The 15,544-nt window shown below is 33.6% G+C and overlaps 1 long non-coding RNA gene across 1 annotated transcript; it reads right to left on the minus strand.

The window, feature by feature from the left end:
- Positions 1–2,683: 2,683 nt before the first annotated feature.
- LOC136273788 (uncharacterized) lies at positions 2,684–4,197 on the minus strand. Its single transcript, XR_010712019.1, has 3 exons — positions 3,988–4,197; positions 3,485–3,584; positions 2,684–3,081 (listed from the first exon to the last, which is right to left on the minus strand). It is a non-coding gene; the product is annotated as an uncharacterized lncRNA (long non-coding RNA).
- Positions 4,198–15,544: the final 11,347 nt, after the last annotated feature.

Consider the following 15,544-nt stretch of genomic DNA (forward strand, 5'->3'; position numbering starts at 1 on the left):
GTTTACAAAGGGTTTCCGCGACTGAAACTTACTGAAACTTTTTATATTTTTGCTTTCACAAAAGCTGAGCAAGGTTTCTACTTTATGTAAAAACAAAACAATTTCAAACAGTTCCAAATGTATTTTGTTCAAAAAACTAGCCAAGATACAATAATGGAGAAACATCCATATGACAATTCCCGTATTAGGGACTCTTATTTAAAAAATGATAAAATTGCACAAGAAAAAAAAAATCCCAAAGAAATCTTTACATTTGTATTTTTTTTTCATCTCGATTAAATGCCTATCCAATCTCCCTTTAAAAATGCAACAAAGATCTTATTTTTTTTAAAAATATGAATGCAATTCACAAAATAACTGCATGTACATGAATAAACAAAGAAAACTTCACTGTTACATGAACATGATACACTTCTCTCAATTTGTTTTAATCAACAATGAATATGTACACCATAAAATATTTTTGAAAAGTCTAAAGTATCCATCTTTAGTAAAAAAAAAATTACACTACAAGATAGTAGTTGACTATAGAGGTATGACCCAGATTTGATTTGAATATGTATGTCAATAAATTCCAAAATGAGGTCAAAGTGACCCACTTACAAGTTGGGATAAACCTTTTCTTTGTTAGTAATATAATCTAATGGTTTACAATAGAACAGGATTTGATATCATTTATTTGATAATCAATTAAGTCCAAAGTGAACTTCTCATATCCACCCATGATGTACCAACTGATCAGATTTTAATATCATAAGCCTGTCAGTATATTAATATATGACCCAGAGGGAGATATGAAAAGCTTGTTGGCCAAGAAAAAGCTAACAATGGAGCAGTCTGTCAAATCATGTGCAAAAATATGATGTACACATTTAATTAATTATGCTGATTGCAACACACTTCATTCCTGATGAATATTCTTCTTTACACACAGTTTACCTTCCTACATTTCACTACTTTACCTACATTAATATTTTTAAATCCAAGACATGAAATAAAATATACATTGTTTATATATGTCAAGTATTACTACATGTACATGTACTTGCTTTTTGTAGCATGAATGTATAAAATACAAAGTATCACACAGATCATTCACCTTACAATTCTCATCAATACCAGCATTTTACTTATGATATAAAAGCTAATTCCAATAATAGTTACATAACACAGATTTAAATAAAACCCACATGGAAACAACTTTCCATGCAAGTAATGTTGTTATATAAAAATTGTAATACACGGGATATATGTTGTCTTTATATATTTTCATATACTGCATAATTGAATATTGTTTGGTGTATTTTATCTTTTCTATGACCCATGCATTCATCTCCTAATGCAGTGTTTTTACATTTAAGATTGGTTTCTTAATATTTCCTATATTGCTGCAAATAAAAACTAAGTTATCAATAAATGTTTAAACAAAGGAAATGGGAAAAAAAGTGGTTAACACTTATCAATTTGGAGATGTGAGGATTTATCTCATACGTGTGGTGTATATTACCCGTGTGATAAACCTTTGCTATATCACACGGGTGATGCTATATCGAATACTTCCGGTAGGAACTACTTTTGACACAGCGCTTCAGTGACCTATTTTCGTAGATTTGCTAGTACTTTCAACATAACTATATCTACTACAAAAATTAATATAAAATTGATTTTGTCAAAGATTTAAATTACAAATATGAAGGAAAACACATAACTGCGTAGCACAGGCGTCGGAACTGGGGGGGGGGGGGGAGGTTAGCCCCCCCCCCCCCCAACCTTTTTTGCAAAGTTACCACAATACCCTTTTTTCTTGTTTGTCAAGATTTGTCATAAATTTAGCCCACTTCCAACTTTCAATTTGCATTGTGAAGTTTATAAAACTACAAAAACTATCAAGGAGTTCATCCTGACGACGCGATGAAAACAGAGCGCTCTGGTTGTGATTATATACAAGAACTTACCGAAATAATGATTCATGAGACTTTTATTCCACCACCAGTAAGCATCCTTATTCACTATTTTCAATTTTGAATCATAAGGCTAGCCTAGTGTTTGTTTTATTAAACATCATGTATCAACAACTGTTCCTCGTTCGAGTCAAGCATTCGCAACTTTGTGTATGTCAACAAACTTGATTATTCAAGTCTTCTAATCGGAATTTCAATTTAATCAAGTTAAAAATCCCTAAGAAAAATTATCTAGAGCTAAAAAATTATTTTAAGGTTTATTTCAGTGAAACTTTACATTAAAACAGTTAGAATTATCTCAGGAATGACGTACTAAATTGTATTGCGCAAGGTCACAATAGCCGCATAACACAACGTTGCAGCATCGTTTTTAATCTTTGAAAAAAAAACAATTTGGGTCACACAAGGGACTGTCTCAAAAGCTTCATAGTATAAATCAAATTGTATGAGATAAATAGAACATCTATAATTGTGTGATTTTATATTTGCTTTATCCAACTCGTTGAAATGGTTATATTCGCTCGGCAAGCCTTGCGAATATATACACCATTTCAACTCGTTGGATAAAGCAAATATAAAATCACACAATATAGATATCCTCTATATATGTTACATGGAGTCTAATATTTTATGCAATATTTGCAAATATAACAAATTATTTAAGAACATGAAAGTTAGTATCTGCAAGGTCTAATTAATCATTTAATAAGTAAAAACCATGTGATTTTCTAAGATTCTAGCTTACAGACAGACATTGTAATATACTGGTATTTGATCATATAAAAAAAGTACTGTTATAGTTTATAGGTTTTTTGAAATGAGAATACTTTACAGTTAAAAAGTCTTATTCTGCAGAGGTTTAGTCAGGTCGTAGAGATGTGTCCATTCGAATCAATAAGGAGTGTCCTTGGCTGTTGTTGATGTAACCTGAGTCGTAGTTTATGGAAATAAGCCTTTTGGGGGGATTTTCGAGCATTGTCCAGACCGGTGAAGCACTCATATGATCACATCATGGTTACAGCAGACTTAGTAGTTCTGGACAGTGGTAGGATTAAAATTCTTCTTCTTGCGATGAACTTGTTCCTTTCACTGGGCTGTACTTTATGTCTGTTCTCTTCATCTTAAACAAGAATAATAAAGTTTCATTTAGATTTTTAAACAATAAACATTCAGCCTTACATGTAATAAAGGCATTCTGAATAAAATTCTCAATACAGAAGCTACTATGCAGTTGCCAGTTGCTGTTTAAACTATATCATATAATGACTACAGTAGTATCTGGTCTAAAATGTTTCATTTTATATTTGAAGCAATGTTTTTTTCATTTTGATTCAATTATTGTTTGTTGAACAATGGAAAAATTTATCAACAATAAGTGTGTTTCTCCACCACTCCCCCCCCCCCCCATCAATCTCCTTTTCAAGGACTTAAACCTTGATTTCCAAAAAAATGACTACAGTAAATTATAAACATCCAACACATGTAAAAGTTAATGGTGAAAATAATCAATTTCAAAGCAATACCTTGCGTTCACATCGTCCAGCTGGTCAAAACATTCACCCGAATCACCGAACAGAGGATGCAACTAATCACCGGAAACATTGACTTTGTAAGCTGTCAATGCTGAAAAAGAAAAACCTGAAAGATTTCATTTTCCGGATTTAATTAATATTTTTTTTTAATATTTACGTTACATTTAGAGTTTGTAAATTGTATAATGTGCGAAAGATTCATTGTTCGTCTTGTTTACCAACCAAGCATTCATATATATTAGGGACGTTTATATAATTATATATGTGTATACCCTGGATAATCTTGATTATCGTGCATATAAAGTTGGTTAATGGTTAACTTGGTTAAAACGTATATTTAAAAGAGATACGGTAATAAAAATTAACATGCCGAACCAAGTTTGAAAAAAATGACGCCATCTTGATTTGATGGCGCGAGATCTCGTTTACAGATGAGAGATAAATTAGAGCCTTGAACATGTTATTGGGAGTATTTATATTGTGAATTAAGTTACCTTGACATGAGTTCTTCGTTCCTGCATTATCTCCTTGTTGTAGAGGCTATTAATGCTTCTTAATTCTCCATTTTACAACAGCACCTTCTTGTCCATTTTAATCTTCGCTCGGAATCATAAAGTGCGCCAATACTGACCAATCAGAACCCGCTAAATCTTGGAAAAGTGCATCTTGGGATAGTTTAAAATAAATAATGTTTAATCAAAATTATCATTTTTTTTACCGATTAGTATACTTTTTACATGTATATTTATTTTAAATAAGAACTGTCGGAGTCAGTATTTCCTGGTTAAATACGACAAAGTATTGGCGTGTGTTTGTTACAATTGTTTTTTTAACACGTGATTAACCAAAAAAAAAAAAATGGCCGACCGTTTGTTTACAAATGTCTAATGACATTAAACAAGTTCTAATGAGACATATGTATCAGATTTTGTCTTTAACTATATTTTATTTACATGTACTGATGATTTTGCCAAACTAAATATGATAGAGCCATATATAGTTTACTGACAAGTTAGTCTTGACTTGTCCAATTTTCACCGCGATTCTAAGTACGGTCATATTCTTATTCAAAATATAGAGGTGTGAAAATATTTTGTTCATTACTGAGCAGATTCTGAATGAACACACAGAAATCACAAATATAATTAGATGCCGATCAATTAACGGGGTCCGGTTAACAGCGTTCACCCGTACGGTGACTTTACAACTACGATGAATTGATGGCAATTATTTTACAGTTACACATGTGCACTGATTGGTCATACGATGAACATTACGTTAAGAATACATATGAAATTAAAATACAGGCGCGTTAAACAAGCTGGGAAGTAAGACGTACACGTCGGACTGATATATAAACAAAATATAATTTTAATTATTTGGTATATTGTATACGAATGTATAATCAAATTTTAAAAATGGGATTAAAATCACGTGCATCACATGGCTAGTGCTGGATTTTAAACTGATTTTGTAATATAACGTATAACTTCAGTAAAATTATAAATAATGCTTATTATATCTTATAACAGAAACATGTGCACGTTTCATAAACATGTATCAATATCTGTGTTTACAGTACAGAAAGTAAATACAAAGTATAGAAATGCAGAATCACATAGGCGTCGAACCGGGGGGGGGGGGGGGGGGCTTCAATAGGCATATAGCCCCCCCCCCCCCCCCCCCGCTTTTTCTCGCCGGAAATGTAATTGTTCCTAAATTTACCTTGAAAGATTGAGAAGTTGGAGTAATAGGCATACTAGCCCCCCCCCCCCCCCCCCCCCCGACACGGATTAGGAATTTCATGATTTTGGGAATTGGGGTTTTTCTCAATATTTCTGAGGATTAGCCTAGCCCCCCCCCCCCCCCCACTTTCAATTTGCTTCCGACGCCAGTGATACATGATGCATGATACAGTCATACATGTAGTTAGGTCTGAAATGCATGTAAATAATTAAACAATTATTATATTAGACTCAAACTCCAAGTGGGTTTTACTTGTTATTTTCAACTGTAGAATTTTTTTTGAAAAATGCCTGTGTACATGTGTTGGCGTGGTATTAAAAAGGAAATGAATTAGCTCTAAACTTCAGGTTGTACGAATATTTAGTACGATTTGTAAAAATTTACAACGACTTAACCTTAATTTGTTTGCTTATTTAGTTACTGTACCTCAAGGTTCATTCAAATGATAACTAAATGATTTAAGAAGGAGCTCGAGTCTTACAAAATAGGTATATTGATTTATTTTACTAAATAATTATAATTTACTTATCAGTTTTACTAACTCAGGTACACACAAATTGAAAAAAAATTCCCGCCGGGCTCCAGTTATAAACTCACGCTTCGTACTGTGTATATGTTATGTAACAGTCTTTTGTTCACTCCTGCCAGAAAAAACCCTGCAATCCACACAGAATATAAAGGTAAATCACAGAGGAGGTCACCTGGACAAAGAATGTATACACATGTATACACGTGCCCGAGTACCTAAGATTAATGATTTCATCATATGCATTAAACAAGATCAGACATCAGTTTTTCTTTTAAAATTCAATTAATTACTTAATAAGGTTCTTAATCGCCTTATTTGCCACATTTGAAGATAGTTACATGTATACATATAGTTTCAGTCACGCTGAAACCTTACTATACATTTTAGTATGTACGGATTCATTATCATTAGGCTAGAATTAAACTTAAACCTGTTGAAAATAAATGATATCACTATTAAACTCAAATCAATTTTATGAATAGTTTCAGCAATGCGTAAACCATTTGTAAACCTAACTTAAAGTTTCAGCATACTGAAAACCTAGCGGAAATGTTCTGAAACTGATTGATATTTCCATAATAATTTACACAACTTTTAACATGATTCAAATTTAGTTTCCGCATTGCGGAAACCATCACGAATCTTAGACTAAAGTTTCTGCTGACTGAAACCTAACGGATACTTGCTGAATCGATATAATGGTTTCCGCATTGCGGAAACTATACATGAAACTTCAACTTCAAGTTTCAGCAAGGTTTCCATATAGTTTCAGTTTTGCTGAAACTTGATTTTTCATCCAGTGGTCATACATGTAGTAAAGTCTGAAATGCATGTAAATAAACAATTATTATATTAGACTCAAACTCCAAGTGGGTTTTACTTGTTATTATCATCTGTAGAATTATATAAAAAAAATACCTGTTTACATGTGTTGGCGTGGTATTAAAAAAGAAATGAATTAGCTCTAAACTTGAGGTTGTACGAATATTTGGTATGATTTGTAAAAATTTACAACGACTTTACCTTAATTTGTTTGCTTAATTAGTTACTGTACCTCAAGGTTAATTCAAATGATAACTAAAGGATTTAAGAAGGAGTCTTACAAAATAAGTATATTAAATTATTGAGTGTATTAAGTAAAATACTTCTTCATACACTGTTTGCGATATACAACTAGCTAGATTTTTTTTTACTAAATAATTATAATTTACTTATCAGTTTTTCTAACTCAGGTACACACAAATTGAAAAAAAAATTCCTGTCGGGCTCCAGTTATAAACTCACGCTTAGTACTGTGTATATGTTATGTAACAGTCTTTTGTTCACTCCTGACAGAAAAAACCCTGCAATCCACACAGAATATACAGGAAAATCACAGAGGAGGTCACCTGGACAAAGAATGTATACACGTGCCCGAGTACCTAAGATTAATGATTTCATCATATGCATTAAACAAAATCAGACATCAGTTTTTCTTTTCAAATTCAATTAATTGCTTAGTAAGGTTCTTAATCGCCTTTTTTCCGCATTTGAAGATAGTTAAATGTATACATATAGTTTCAGTCACGCTGAAACCTTACTATACATTTTAGTATGTACGGATTCATTATCATTAGGCTAGAATTAAACTTAAACCTGTTGAAAATAAATGATATCACTATTAAACTCAAATCAATTTAAGTAATAGTTTCAGCAATGCGTAAACCATTTGGAATCTTAACTTAAATTTTCAGCATACTGAAACCTACCGGAAATGTTCTGAAACTGATTGATATTTCCATAATAATTTACACAACTTTTCACACGATTCAAATTTAGTTTCCGCATTGCGGAAACCATCACGAATCTTAGACTAAAGTTTCTGCTGACTAAAACCTAACGGATACTTGCTGAATCGATATAATGGTTTCCGCATTGCGGAAACTATACATGAAACTTCAACTTCAAGTTTCAGCAAGGTTTCCATATAGTTTCAGTTTTGCTGAAACTTGATTTTTCATCCAGTGTCATGACATTGAACTTTGTAATAATCTGAATTTGAGAACCCAAACCCTGATTAAACAACACCCTTGATGGTAACCTCTATGATAAACGTGATGACTTAATTTTTTTTATAGTCAAATTTCCTTTTTTATGAAGCAATATACCTTTATCACCTGCATTGATGTTGTGTCTCTCAGATAATTCGATACAAAAGGGCATGCTCTTCGTATGAACAGTTTCTAAGGCGAGTCAAGCTGCTGACAAGCAAGTTGAATAAACAGGACAATCAACAGTCTCGTTTGAAGTTTTTTTTTCTTAAGTTTTGTTGTCGATACAACGACCTTGTCAGCAAAATCAATCTTTCACTTGGTAGCATGCTGACTGATATTTTTCATGCTAATTCTAAGACCATAACAAATCATCTAATTGTCTACGGACTTTTCCGGTTTTTTCCTTGATTACGACAAATAACACACGGCGGGTGTGACCGGTCAGTAGAGGATGTGCACTTCTCCTAGGCACCTGATCCTACCTCTATCTTTTTAGAGGTCCGTGTTGCTCTGCTTTGAATTGGTGTTTCGTTTTATGGATTTTGAGATGGTTGATTGTTTGATGTTGTCATTGTCAAAAGTTCGAAGGGAATCTAATGGACTACCAAAGATTTATCAGACAGCTCAATACTAAAGTGTATGCTAACACAAGTTAAAATGAAAAGTTTTAAGTTTTCTTCTTCAACTTACCAGTTGTGATGCTAACAGAACAGTTACTGGATATTCACATTTGGATGCAGAAAGAAGATACCTACAGTATCGATAAAAAAAAAAATAAATGGAATTGTATATCTATAAAAAGATTTTTTAATTGGCTCTCGTGCATTTAACATGCATGCTACATGTACCCTACATAATAATTTTCAAACTACAAAATTATATACACCGTATATAACCCCCAACGTGGGGGAGTTGACCAAGAGAAAGGAGGAGTCGAATCCAGCGTATGGGGGAGTCACGCCTTTTAAAGGTATTTATAACAAGTAATTCCAAAAAATACACCACACGGAAGACAGAGATAGTTAGATTTTGTGTTGGTCATTTGTCCAAGTATGCTATGCGTCCAGTAGTCTCAAATACCTCAAAACTATTTGTCAGATTTCAAATTCACGGTAGTCGTGTGGTCAGAATGTGCATTATTTGCATTTGCTTTGTGCTACAGACAGTTGAAAGAGTCGAACAAATGATTAACCTTGTAAGTACAATAATCTTAACATATCTTAGAAAAAATAAATAATCAAGGCATTTTCTGTTTATATGTAACGTAACATAGCATATCACCTTAAGAGTTTACTAGTGTGTTGTAGCTAAATCATGGTTTTAGTTAATTTTGATGACAGATGTTATTTAGTTTATTTCATCTACAAAGTAATTGTAATTTGATTAATTCCATTTTGAGGTACTTCTATTGTAATGGTTTTTTTATAATTAAATTGAAGGTTTTAACCTAGTAATAGTGATTTCATGAATTACATTGTACCTTCCAATGTAGTTGACCCATCCTTGACCAAAATGGCATGACTTTTTAAAAAGGGATTATGAATTGATAAGGATTTCATTATGAAAAAGACTCCTCAAAGACTGTCATGTATATAATTCGCTAATTGTTGATAATTATGATATTTAGTGCCCTTTAAGGTTAAAAATCCACGCTAGAGAACACTGGCTATGACTAATTAGAAAATCCAAGAAATTATAAATACAGATTAAAGAACTATATATGATATGAGTTAAATTTGGCCCCCATAATTCGTCATTTTTCGAAGTGTTTCGGGTACAATGAAATGTCGTGTTATTTTTTTTTTAGAAGAGTTGGAATAAAATATATATTTCACCTATATCTATTTGATTTATTTGCACTCACAGGGAGTATATGACGTCAAACGTGAGGCTATTTCTATAATTCAATCAAAATTAGTCAAAATTGACATTTTTATTATCTTTTTTCGAATGGGAAATATAGAGCGCATCATTGAACAAGAACAATTCTTTTGTCACTTAATGGTCTTGGGTAGATACATCTCTGATTTAGATGTTTTGTTTGTTCAAGCATGCGCTCTATGTTTTCTAAAAGAATAACTGCTTGAAAACAGGTAGTTTTATGCTAAAAATGCAAAAATGGCGGGAAAAGGTTGTCTTTACGGTGTCATATTTCTAAATTGTAGGCACTTGAATCAAATTGAATATTATGTTAAAACATCACATAGATATCTGTACAAAGAAAACAAAGAATTACAGTAAAATGATGATGCTCATTTTGGGGGGCCATTTTAAGCCAATATCATATATAGTCCTTTATGAGGAATAATCACTGGTCGAGCAAGGTGTCACCTTCCTTGCTTGAAATATGCCTGACGTAAGTAGTTTTGTCATTGTACGTATTATAAAGGTCCATGTAAATTATAATCAATACATTAACGCTAACTAAAGTTGTGCCTCGGATTCAAGTAAATGTTAAAATGGGATGAGACCCTAAAAAATATTAAATCAAATTCTTCGTTTCTAATTCCTGCGATTATATAGATACGTGTATCTATTTCACTGAAAAATAAATCACGTTTTCAAGTGGGTATTTTTAAAGACACGTCTTGTAGAAAAGACGTCCATTGTAACATATACATGTTTAGTAAGTGGGAAATTTGTTCCACCCAGAAACGATATTACGAGTAAATTAAGGTTAATTACCGCATTAACGTATCGCAATAAGAGAAAAAAATTGTCAATAATTTAAGAATAGTTTGCGATTATGATTTCTGCTGTTTTGTTATACCTGCATAATACGGCAGAAAATAAACAACCGAAGAACTTACACATCATAAGGTAATCAAAAGTAGCTTGCAATACACGATAAATCGTCAAATTCAGTCAGTTAAAATGCGACTAACTCAGTTGCCCTTTAAGACCTTGCAGTTAACATTTAGTTCATCCCTGTGCTTATGAAGCTTACCGATTTAACTCTTTGTATTTGCATGTATAATTGATTCAACAAAATAATTAAGTACTGTGAATAAACTTGCCGCTTACCTGTTTACCACTTTACATTTTCATGTTGTCGCTCATTGCCGATTCACCGTTTACTTGAACAGTTACCCTCCATCCTTCAGTTTATTGACAAAGGATGATAATACAGACAAGCAAATTTGATCTACATCCTTGTGTTTGAAAAAAAAATCGTTTAATCGGTATTACGTCTGTTGTGGATGTAAAGAATAGGCTCGTAGCTGTTCTATATCGATCAAAAACAAAAAGAAGAAACCAAAAACCTCTCATTTTAAGCTGACAATAAGAGTATCAACATTCTACATCAACATACACATATTGTGATTACATAAACTGTTCCAAATCGTTGTCATCTCTCACAGTACTCTATAATAATATAAAAACCACTGACCTATAAGACATTTCTACAACACAGATTTAAAATTGCAAATATTCATAACCAAAGTCTAAACTCTTGAGCATTATACATAAGACTTTAAACTAAATATCATCGGAATACTCATAAACGGCAATTCACATCACAATATACACATTTTCTTTTGAAACGTGTTTTTCTTTGTTTATTTGCGATAACATTTCATTAAAAAAAAATAGCATACGATGACACTTAATTGAATTTTGGCTGCACGTGCATCATATTTTATTGACAATTTATTTACCAAAACAATGACACGTGAAAGTTGCGTGATACATGTAGTAACTTTTTTTCTACAATGATTCACATTTGTGCATGTATACTTACTTCTTTCCACAGTTCTTTATTTTTTCTAAAAACAGAAGGCACCCTCTATTTCGCAAATGAAAATTTATGATAACAAGTCCTTCATTTCTTGTTTTTGAAAAGAAATAAAATGTTGACAGTTGATAACCCTTTTTATGATATCAGACCTTAAACAACAAAAGATAGGCTTTCAGGAAAAGATTGCGTTTATAAAAAGGATTTTAAAAAACCCATATATACAGTGGTAACAACGTTATTGTTGACAAAATACACGCACGATCCTGATACACGCACGATCACGCACGATACTCGAACTATTCCGCACGATACACGCACGATCACTAACGTACCGCACCTTCACTATACCCGAACGATAACGATAAAAAACGTTCACGCACGATTCTTCCCCTTTCTTCACGCAAAATTCAAAATAATATTTAAGAGTGGAAATAAGAAAACGAAAGAATAAAACATGTAAATATTAAATAGCAAATGAAAGGTTTTTTGGTCTTGTTGCTTAATTTAACTGCCTTAATTAATACTTGATAAAGCTGGCAACTTTAATTTTTTCTCAAACTCAAAATGTGCAGTTCTTCATAGAAATAGTTTGTTTGTTGTTGTTAGTGGTGGTTTGTTTTTGTTTTTGTTTTTTTTTTTTTTTTACATCTAGTAGCGGTTCATATTTCACATTTGTTAATTACCAGTAAAATGTTTAATGATCGATACTTTAACTTTTGTTATGGGTTGTAGTAATTTTTATGGTTCATAAAAGCATTTATATATTCGGATACGATTGATATGTATAATGATGAGAAGATGATTACATATAATAAATTATAATTGATATTTCAAGTTTACATCGTACGATGATCCCCTCGGTATACCTTTAATCAAGCATTGTTTATTTAACAATTAAGCGTCAACATACAACAGGTGCTAAGAAGGGGTCTAATTATGAGACATTACATCCCCCCTCCCCCGTGTCGCGTAGGCCCTCCCAATTTGACAGGTAACGGTGTTCTTGCGTGGGGAATCAAAGGAGATATTCAATCATTTCCAGTTCATCAACTGAAGAAAGAAGATCAACAAATTGTCTGCCTGTCCCGTATTATAAATGTAAGTATTTATTTTCAATGTTGTCAACATATATATAGAAAATATTCAAAACCCGTGTGCTGACTACAAAATTAATGTGTCTTAATTATTGATATCCTGTTTTTTATAAATCGTGTAATGATATGACAAGGTTTTATATAAATTATTTTTCTTTGTTATATCATTTTATGGCCCCAAATATTTTAAGAAGAAAAAAGAATTAAACTGTGCGAAGCGATCAAAAAATTTCACACACGTACCATATTTAATTGTATGAATTTCCTGAGGAAATCGGGAAAAATTATACACAAGTATTTCCATATCAAACAATCGCTGCAATTTACTCATATTTGGTAATACACAATTTGGGTTTTATATTTCTATTTTGATGTGCTTTGAATAAAAAAAACCCAGCACATTCACATCGAACAGAAAGAAATTCATCGGGCGCGATATTCGCAAAATTATCTTTCTCGTAGGCGGAAATGTTATGAGGTTTATGTATACCAAAGTCAAGCTAGCACGCACTAACTTCAACGCACTAACTCCGTTCTAAATATGCTTATCGACTAGTTTTTCGATCCCGACGGGAAAATATCCCTCGGTAAATAGGCGCAAGGCGCCTAAACTAGGACTTGTGACAATTAGGTGACCCCGGATTCCTGAGGGTTGGGGTCCTGCCCGGGGGTGACTGGTCTCAGAACCTTCAATAATTATGCCGTTCTTGGCGCCACGGCGCCCTGAATAATCGTTATAATAACTATATTATCATATTATATAGGGACATAAACAAGGCGCAGGGCGCCTAAACTAGGACTTGTGACAATTATGTGACCCCGGATTCCTGAGGGTGGGGGTCCTGCCCGGGGGTGACCGGTCTCAGAACCTTCAATAATTATGCCGTTCTTGGCGCCACGGCGCCCTGAATAATCGTTATAATAACTATATTATCATATTATATAGGGACATAAACAAGGCGCAGGGCGCCTAAACTAGGACTTGTGACAATTAGGTGACCCCGGATTCCTGAGGGTGGGGGTCCTGCCCGGGGGTGACCGGTCTCAGAACCTTCAATAATTATGCCGTTCTTGGCGCCACGGCGCCCTGAATAATCGTTATAATAACTATATTATCATATTATATAGGGACATAAACAAGGCGCAGGGCGCCTAAACTAGGACTTGTGACAATTAGGTGCCCCCGGATTCCTGAGGGTGGGGGTCCTGCCCGGGGGTGACCGGTCTCAGAACCTTCAATAATTCTGCCGTTCTTGGCGCCACGGCGCCCTGAATAATTGTTATAATAACTATATTATCATATTATATAGGGACATAAACAAGGCGCAGGGCGCCTAAACTAGGACTTGTGACAATTAGGTGACCCCGGATTCCTGAGGGTGGGGGTCCTGCCCGGGGGTGACCGGTCTCAGAACCTTAAATAATTATGCCGTTCTTGGCGCCACGGCGCCCTGAATAATCGTTATAATAACTATATTATCATATTATATAGGGACATAAACAAGGCGCAGGGCGCCTAAACTAGGACTTGTGACAATTAGGTGACCCCGGATTCCTGAGGGTGGGGGTCCTGCCCGGGGGTGACCGGTCTCAGAACCTTCAATAATTATGCCGTTCTTGGCGCCACGGCGCCCTGAATAATATTGTTATAATAACTATATTATCATATTATATAGGGACATAAACAAGGCGCAGGGCGCCTAAACTAGGACTTGTGACAATTAGGTGACCCCGGATTCCTGAGGGTGGGGGTCCTGCCCGGGGGTGACCTGTCTCAGAACCTTCAATAATTATGCCGTTCTTGGCGCCACGGCGCCCTGAATAATCGTTATAATAACTATATCATTTATAAATACCAGGGTTCACGTCAAAACATGGCTGACGAAAAATAATCCCAGAGTTATTCCATTTACATCGGGTTATTTGCCGATGGCAGGGACTGAATTTTTTATGAGATAAAACTCAACACGTTAGAAGTCTGAGAGTCTGATACATTCTTAGTTTTTAGAAAAAAAAATCAAGATCACTAGAGGACGGTGTGGGGGAGGGGGTGGTAGTGAAAAGGCCCTGACTTGATTTCAAATTTGAAGGTGTGTGTGTTTCTTGCTACCAATGTTTTATTTATACAATGTAATTTTATTTGATAAACTGTTTACGGGAATATTTCAAAAACTTTGTTTTGATTTTACATGCAAATAAAGTTTTAAATATTTGGTAAAATTTTATATTTCATGCACTACAATATTTAATATTGTAGTGCTACCTCCAATCAAACTGTTTTATCCTTAACACTTATGATGTCTGTATATGAGATCATAACTTAAGTTATTTTTCATCTTTATGACAGAATCGTTTGTTAATTAGATGGTCATTTTATTTTTGGAAAGATTGTAAGCGCATATATATTTTCCTTTTGTGTGGTGTGAAATGGCTCGTTATCAAACACTGGTTGTAGGGTCATTCGAGTAGTCAGAAGGATCAATTCCATTCAATTCTTTATGTCTTTAAGCATTACAGCTTATCAGAGCAATACATGTATATGTATATATATATATATATATATATATATATATATATATATATATATATATATATATATATGTCCAAATAAAATAAAGGACATACAGATTTTGTCAATGCATAAACATGATGACCTTTGCTCATCTCATTCCTCTCATTCACTTACACGCACACGTACACCCTCTCATGCATTAAAAATAAATGGTTAAGGTAAGGTTGTATATTAGAAAATAAAGGAAGACACATTAAAGAACATGTAGAACTGAGGGGGGGGGGGTGTTATTAGTATACTCACAAAACAGACATCTTTGAATTGCATAACTTTTTTGTGGAGCTGTGTTAAAAATGCTTCCTTTTTTTTTACTAATAAAGAGACGTTAAATGTTAATC

The sequence above is a fragment of the Magallana gigas genome, chromosome 1 (assembly GCF_963853765.1).
Source record: "Magallana gigas chromosome 1, xbMagGiga1.1, whole genome shotgun sequence".
Lineage (NCBI taxonomy): Eukaryota > Metazoa > Mollusca > Bivalvia > Ostreida > Ostreidae > Magallana > Magallana gigas.